Below are 8185 nucleotides of genomic sequence, written 5' to 3'. Positions count from 1 at the left end.
AATACATTATATGTTAATTAATTGAATTTAAATTTTTAAAAATGGGGGAAAATCCAGAGGTAAAAAAACTACATGTTTACATATTTACATGAAACACCTAGAAAATGCAAATCCATTGAGACAAAAAGTAGATTAGTGATTGTCTGGGGTTAGAAGTGGGACTGACTATAAATGGGCACAACGGAGAGATGGAAATCTCTCTTTTGGAGAAATGGAAATGGTCTAAAACTGGTTTGTGGTGATGATTACACAACACTCTAAATTTACTAAAAATATTTTAATTACAGACACAATGTGTAAATTTTATAGTATGTAAATTATATCTTAATAATACTGTTAGCAGAATAAGGGGTGATAGGAGTAGTCCTCTCTGGAAAGATGACAGTTGAGCTGTGTCTCAAATTATGAAGAAATCATTTGTTAACACCACTATGTGGAAGGACAAGACTTTAATACCACCGGCTTGGGGTGCCTGGCTTGCTCAGTCAGCAGAACATGTGATTGTAAGTCTGAGCCCCACTTTGGGTGTAGAGATTACTTAAAAAATCTTACAGTACAAGCAACAGCAAGAGTAAAGGCCCTGAGGCAGGTATGAGCATGAGGTGTAAGAGAAACAGAAGGCCTGTGTGCTGATAACAAACTGAGTGAGGAGAAGAATGGTGGCAAATAATCTCAGTAAAGGAAGTCAAAATGACAGGATTTAGTCAACAACTGAATATAAAAGAACAGACATGTGGATGGTCTTAATTATGTTTTCAGCATCAATCATGGGACAGTGGTAATTTTTATCAAAGATGAATGCATGGAGAAGAGGTTTCAGGGGGAAAATAATAAGAAAGATTAAGAACACATTAATTTTGAAATACCTATGTGATGGCCAATTTGATATGTCAAGTTAGGTAGGCCATGGTACCCAGATATCTGATCAAACACTAGCCTAGATATTGCTGTGAAAGTGTGGTTTAGATTAGATTAACATTTAAATTGTTGTGCCCAAATTCTGAGACCCCCCCAAAGACGACCACCAGAGTCCAGAGGCAAAGCCAAACAGCAAGGGTCGTTTATTACGAGTTCAAACCCGGACCTTCCTACACTCCTTGCCTGTGATGCTAAGAGGTCCCGAGCTCAGGATCACAGCACTTTTTATTTTTGGGGAGGCAGGGACTTAGCATACATCATAGTATCTTGTAACAAATCGCCACATACTGCGGGAAAATAAAAAAGGAACTCTATAATATGACTGGTGCGCTACAGAGCGGGAAAAGGCTGGGAACAGATTATTGGTTAGGTCAAAGTGCTATCATTCTTCAAACTGCTTGGTTGGCTCCGCTAGGGTATGTGTCACCTCATGATTGGCTGGGGTCTTCCTGTCAAGCCACGGGGTGCCAGATGGTTATTATCTCTTGCACCCAGAGCTGGGTGGGGGGTCCGGGAGCAGTCATTTTGTCACGTACAATTCTGGGTGGGGGTTTCTCTGGCACCAGATGACTGTTATCTCTCGGCCCAGAGCCGGGTGGGGGTCCGGGAGCGGCCCCTCTGCCAGGTTCAAATCTGGGCGGGGGTTGTGTGGTTACAGAGTGCCTATAGAAAGTCTGCTGGTATTTTTCCATCTCCTCATGGGTTAGCAAGCGAAGGTACAGAAACAGAAATAGCAGTAATGGTTATAATTTAGGCATCTCAAAATCAATAGACTTGGAGTAAAGCAGATTACCCACCATAATGTGTGTGGGCCTTGTCCAATCAGTTGAAGAAGGCATTAAGTGAAAAAGATAGGTCTTCTGAGGAAGGGGAACCTCTGCCTCCAGACTTCTTTCAAATTCAAACTGCAAAATCTTTCCTAGGTCTCCAGACTCCTCGTGTGATATCTATATCTATCGCTGATACAGGTATTGATATATTGATATAGTGCCATATATATATATTGGTTCTGTATCTGTTTGGAGCCCTGACTAGTACAATGTGGAGTGTGCAAGTGGAGAAATCCAGAAGTGAACCAGAGTCAAGAATCTGGAGCACAGGAAGGTGGTCCTTCTTAATATGATACAGGATATCATCTTAGGCCATATGATTATACAATATAGATTTATGGTTCTTAAATTTTATTCAATGATAACATATAAAGAAAAAAATTTTTTTAAGATTCTATTTATTTATTTGGCAGAGAGAGATACAGCAAGAGAGGAGACACAAGGAGGGGGAGCAGAGGAGGGAGAAGTGGGCTTCCCGCAGAGCAGGGAGCCTGATGTGGGACTCAATCCCAGGCCCCGGGGACTGTGACCTGAGCCGAAGGCAGATGCTTAACAACCAAGCCACCCAGGTGTCCTACACAGAAAAATTTACACAAATTTTCAGCAGATGACAGATCTTTGAAAGTCATTAATATAGACCCACTTTAGCTTAATATTAAGAAGTAGACCAAGGACAGACTCTTGGAGGGAAATGTCATAGAGAGAAGGGGAAAACAATGGGATAGGAGAGTTAGAGAAGGCAATAGAGAAGTTCACCAACAAGAGATTAGTCAAAGCCCAAAACTTGTTGAGTTCAAGTTAGAAAAAAAATCTAGGGTTGGTGGGATTTCTGCGAGGAGGTCACCTGAATGTCCTTAATGAACAGTTTTAGGAAAATGGTGGGTGGATGCCAGTTTGCAGTGGGTTAAGGACCAGAAGGAATGGAGAGGCGTTCATTCAGATTTCTCTTTCTGGAAATAAACTTTAAAGAGAAGAGAGAAGGGGTCTTATATTGAACCCGGCAGTATGGATCTTAGTTTTTTCTCTTCAAACACGGTAACTCTACTGTCTACTCTTCAGAGAAGCCTTCCCTGCTACCCCATATTTTGTGTGTCTTTTTAAAGATGGCAGGCTGATGTATATATACATATCTTTAGGTTAAGTTGTCAGTAGGGAGTTGGAATTTGGAGGTGTGGATGAAGACTTTAGTCTCTAAAAGAGAGACAGAGAGATTTTTTTCCCTAGAAAGATGAGGTGGCAAATTGTGGAATCCGGAAAGTGATGCAGATGAATTATAGATGTATATTGAGATGGGATTGGGGGAGAAGGTGATGTGAATCAGAAGAGCTAGTTTCTCTGAAATAGAAGGGAAGTTCACTTGCTGAGAGTGAAGGCACTGTCATGGAGTTGGGCACTAATGGGAGTTGAAGGAACATGCAAAAACTGTTCTGGGTGGATGGGGGGCATCAGGCCTAATATTGCCATAGGCTCTTGGGTTATATTGCCATAAGCTCTCTGAACCAGTTCTATGTGGTCCATAACCATGCAAAGCATATGGAATTAGTCTTACTTCCCTTTTTCCTCTAGGTAAGGTAAGAGTATATGATAAAAATAAAAAAATGGGAAAATATGGACATAGTGATGATGCTTACATATTCTGTCTTTTTCTAATGATTTTGTGACTATGCATCAAGAATTGAATTATGAACTCCTCTTAAGATGTCTCTGATACTTCAACAAAGACAGAATGAAGGAGCTAGTCATTGCTGCCTAATAAACTATCCTCAAAGCTCAGTGGCACACAGCAATAATTACTGATTTCATAGAGGCTGGTTGGGGAAGTCATCTGACCTAGGCCGTTTCCACTGGGAGACTCTACTTCTATCTGCAGGCAACAGGAACAGCCAGAGAGCTTTTCTCTTTATGTCTCTTGTCCTCCTGTTCACACCACTGAGCGAGCTGGGTCTTGTTCTTATGTCAAAGACAAAGGTACAAGATAGCAAGTGGAAATAGGCAAGACCTCTTAAGGTCCAGGCTGGGAATAAGGACGCTATTGGTTCTGCCCCATGTTGAGTGGCCAAACCCAAAGTCAAGGGACCATGTTTTTCAGTTATTTATAAAATCGAGGTGGGGGGGGACGGGGAGACCCACCTCAAATGTAGTAGGTTAAACACTGCATCCAAATATAGTGACTTAAAACAGTGATTATTTATTATGATTTTATAGCTTGGGCAGGGATTGACAGAGATGGCTTCTCTCTGCTCCATGGGGTATCCGTTAGGCTTGGAATATCTGTGATGGCCTTCAGGTTTGATATTTCAGCTGGAATGTCTGGAACAGCTCGGAGCTGGTCAGGAATCTCGGTGTAGGCTTTCCCTGTGATTAGCCGGAACCTCTTCAGAACATCACAGTCTTAGACTTCTTACATGGAATCTAGCTTCTCCCTAAAGGCAAAATGGAAAGCTGACATATTTTCTTAATGCCTGGGCTCACAAGCCCCAGAATGTTGCTTTCACTGCATTCCATTGCTCTAAAGAGTTGGGGCAATCCAGTCCAGCTTCAAGGGGAAAAGAAACAGAGTGAAGCAGTTCCAAGGTCAAATTGCAGAAGAGAATGAGAACTATTTCAGAACAATAATCAACTATGGATGGAGACATACACTTCACACACAATCTGGGTATGGATACAGAGAGGGACCAATAATTTAATCAACTGCACAGCCTAATATAAATGTGTATATTAAGATTTAAGATGATACTAGGGTCAGGCCATTGTGTGGGTTTATCACAATCTGGAGGATGGTGAGTTGGCATCATAAAGAGAAATGCATAGTGCAGAAGTGACCTGTAAAAAGACTTCTATTTTCTTTATCCTTGATTTACATCAGAGACTCTGCTAATAAACATAATGAAATATTAGAAGTTGGTTTTCTTGGGGGCACCTGGTGGCTCAGTTGGTTGGGCATCTGCCTTTTGCTCAGGTCATGATCCCAGAGTCCTGGGATCAATCCCCACATCCATCTCCCTGCTTAGCGGGTAGACTGCTTCTCCCTCTAACCCCTGCTCTTGCTCTCTCGCTCTCTCTCTCAAATAAATAAAGTATTTTTTAAAAATAAAAATAATTTTTAAAAACTGGTTTTCTTTAGTGAAGTTTATCCTTGTTAATCAATTATGATATTGGAAATATGGTCATAAGGATAAATTAGTTGTGCCCAAGAATTGTGAATTCAATATTCAAGAGATTCTTTCCAAAGATAGTAAGAACTAAATGAGCTCTGTAGTCTTTAACACAAGAGTCGGTGTCCTGCACTGGAGTCTTCAGTGGTCCTGTGTCCTGCTGCTGGTTTTCCTGCCTCAGGGTTCATGAAGAGTGGGTTTTTTGGCATGTGGGGTGGGGGGTGGAACCCAGCCCATACATACAGTGAACAGACTAGTGGTTGACAGACGAGTGAGAGAGGAGGTTGCAAAATGGGTTTAGGCAGTCAAAAGTCAAAAATCACTATTTCCTACATACCTCAGGCACAATTGTGGTTATGCTCACTCCTGTGACTTTCTACAGACTTCTGGTTGCTGGGGCTCTTTATCACTCATCCTGTTCCAGCCCCAGACAATTGCATCATCTGAGGACACCAGGTTCTGTTTCTCAGTTGGCAAATGCTGCTGTATCATCCCTGGTTGTTGGTTCATCAGGGAAGACTTAAGGGTGGTGGGGGACAATCCTAGAGGTGATGCCATCGTCTGAAATCAGAAATTTCATTGTTCTCCCAAGCTGGAACTTTAATCAGGCTGGGATCCTGTACAGTTTCTCACTTTTGAGCTCCCTCTCATGGAGTTCAGTGCTTACCACTGCAAGCACTTTCTAAGTATGTGGCAGGGGCTCCCCGAGGAACCATCACCATTAGAGCAAAGTGGGAAGGCGGGGTGTCAGGAGCTGTGCATGGGGGAACGCTTGCAGGACCCGGTGGGGAAAAAGAGAGAAACTAACTCACTGCAGCGCAGCAGATTCAGTCTGTAAAGGCTTGACACTGTTCGATTTCACAAGCGCCACGGAGAACGGCGAGGACACAGGATTTGGAACAAATCCAGACACATCAAAGATGGTGCGACATGGTCCGGAAGGACCTGGGGCGGCAGAGGAAAGGGTCTGGGGAAGCAGAGGAAAGGGTCTCCCTCGAGGATGTAGCCTCTGGCTGGAAAACGATGCTCCAGGTGAGGCTCGAACTCACAACCTCGGCATCCCTCGCACACATACTGCTGTATAAGTACCGCGCGCTAACCGATTGCGCCACTGGAGCACCTGCTTCTCACTTCCGGTCACCGGCTACACGGCCTACGCAGACACGGCCGGCGTCTCTGCGGGGAGCTCCCCTGGAGCGCCGCGGCCGCCTCTCGCTCACCCGGGCAGGGCGGGTCCTGACGGCCCGGGGGGCACCGGGGCCGGTCTGCGCGCGAGGACGCCGGCGGCCACTTCGCAGAGGGGCGGACGCTCGGGCGACCCCGACGGGCGGACACCTCCCGCCCCGCTCCCCGCCTCGCTCCCGCTCTCCCCCAACCAACCGGTTGGAAGCCGAAGGATGTTAGAGGCTGTTTGCTGCCGCGAAGGGGTCCGAGCCACCGCCGGTGGGAGAGGAGCCCGCAGCTCCCCGCCCGCGGGCATCCCTCCCTGGGACGGCCACGGGCCTGAGACTGGGGCTCTCGAGTTCCCGGTGTCTCTCTGCTACGTTAAACGAGGGTTTAAAAAAAAAAAAAAAAAAAAAAAAAAACCTCATACTTCGCAGAGTTTTGAGATGGGAGGATGGGGTAGGAGCTCTCCACAGGGACGCGCGCGCGTGTGTGTGTGTGTGTGTGTGTGTGTGTGTGTGTGTGTGTGTGTGTTTACCCAGGGGGTGGGCGATGTGGGAGAGATTCTGTAGAATTCGCTGGCATTTCTATCCCAGTTTCTTTTCTTTCTTCTCTTAAAAAAAAAAAAAAAAATTGTTCATGGATAGGTGCTTAGGATCTGTCAAACAAAAACTGTGGTGTAAGATGGAAAAATGTGGAGTGGTGCAAAAGGTGCTGTGTATATTATGTTCCAAGGAGGAAAATGCCACTGAGTCTTCTTGAAGTTTTTATATAATATTTGCTCTTAAAGGTAGATTGTCTTCCAACTTCAATAAAAGATTTCCACCGAACTAAAGGGCATTGAGCAATGTCCCACGACCCTCAACAACACAGATAAAGGGGATTTGGGCACCAGAGGAAAAGTGTACTGAGTTTTTTATAGATACCTAGACCCTGAGAAATCCTAAGCTTTTCTTTTCTTTCCCCCTTCTTTTTTTCTAAGCTTTTTTATTTATGTGGGAAATGGTTGGGGGACGCTCAGCTTTGGTCCATCTTTCCTTCCTCAACAAACATGCAGGCACCACCATGGGCCATGCAGTGTGCTAGTCAGTAACGATGGGTCAGAGGCATCATACGTCCTGGCATCATCCTGATGAAGGAGGTGAAGGGTGTAGTACGACCCTCTCTCTCGAGAGCCCTTCCTTCACTCTTGAACAGGAAAATACAATCCTCCTGCCTACTCAGGATGAGAAGTGAGAACCAAGGGCATGAGCCATGACTCTTGAGGCACATGCGTGCCAAGGAAAACAGACATTGCCGGGCAGAGACGTATGGGAAATGATACGTTTTTAATTCTTTTCTTTAAGATTTATTTATTTATTTGAGAAAGAGAAAGCGCACGAAAGGGAGGGGCAGAGGGAGAGAGACACTCAGGCAGACTCCATGCTGAGTGGCAGCCGGACTCGGGGCTCAACCTCACACCCCTGATATCATGATCTGAGCCAAAATCAGAAGTCAGACACTTAACGGAGCTGCCCAGGTGGCCTTTATTTAAGTCATCTCTACACCCAGTGTGAGGCTCGAACTCATGACCCCAAGATTAAGAGTCACATGCTGCATGGACTGAGTCACCTAGGTACCCCTGGGAAATGATATGTTTTAAAACACACACAAACAAAACAAAAAACAAAGGCAGCAGGGTAGAATTTCACCTTTTTGTTGGAAGGCAGCATTCACACGCTTATGATGTCACTGAATGTTCCTACCAGTGGGGACACAGGAAAGGACCACAAGGTTGTACTCTGGAAGAGGAGGTTAGGATGTACTCTGTGTAAAAAGGTGTTGTAGAAAACAGAGTGCAGTCAAAAGATGAACGCTGAAACAGATTACAAGAAGAAATAAGAGAAAAGGTAAACTGGGATCGTTACCATAGGAGAAGGGGGGGAAGGGGCTGTGATTTCTGGGAAGTGACCATGTCAGGGAATGCTGAGCCTCACAAACAACTTTACTTCTCTTACCATCACCAAGGAATGTATTTGGCGTATGCCATTTCTTCCCCGCTTCCTGTTAACAGTTATTCGCTGAGCTCCTCCTGCATGTGAAGCAGGGGACTAAGTGTGATACTAGGGAGGCTACATC

At 44.9% G+C, this 8185-nt stretch overlaps 1 long non-coding RNA gene across 1 annotated transcript; it reads right to left on the bottom strand.

Annotated features, from left to right (window-relative positions):
- Positions 1 to 3932: 3932 nt before the first annotated feature.
- Positions 3933 to 6119, bottom strand: LOC309864029. The gene is made up of 3 exons (XR_014311346.1): positions 5716 to 6119; positions 5241 to 5464; positions 3933 to 4171 (listed from the first exon to the last, which is right to left on the bottom strand). It is a non-coding gene; the product is annotated as an uncharacterized lncRNA (long non-coding RNA).
- Between the last annotated feature and the right edge of the window lie 2066 nt (positions 6120 to 8185).

This window comes from Mustela nivalis (assembly GCF_964662115.1).
Source record: "Mustela nivalis genome assembly, chromosome: 5".
NCBI classification, from domain to species: Eukaryota; Metazoa; Chordata; class Mammalia; order Carnivora; family Mustelidae; genus Mustela; species Mustela nivalis.
Note: the sequence above shows the minus strand (reverse complement) of the source record. Positions and strands in the feature narration are given on the sequence as shown.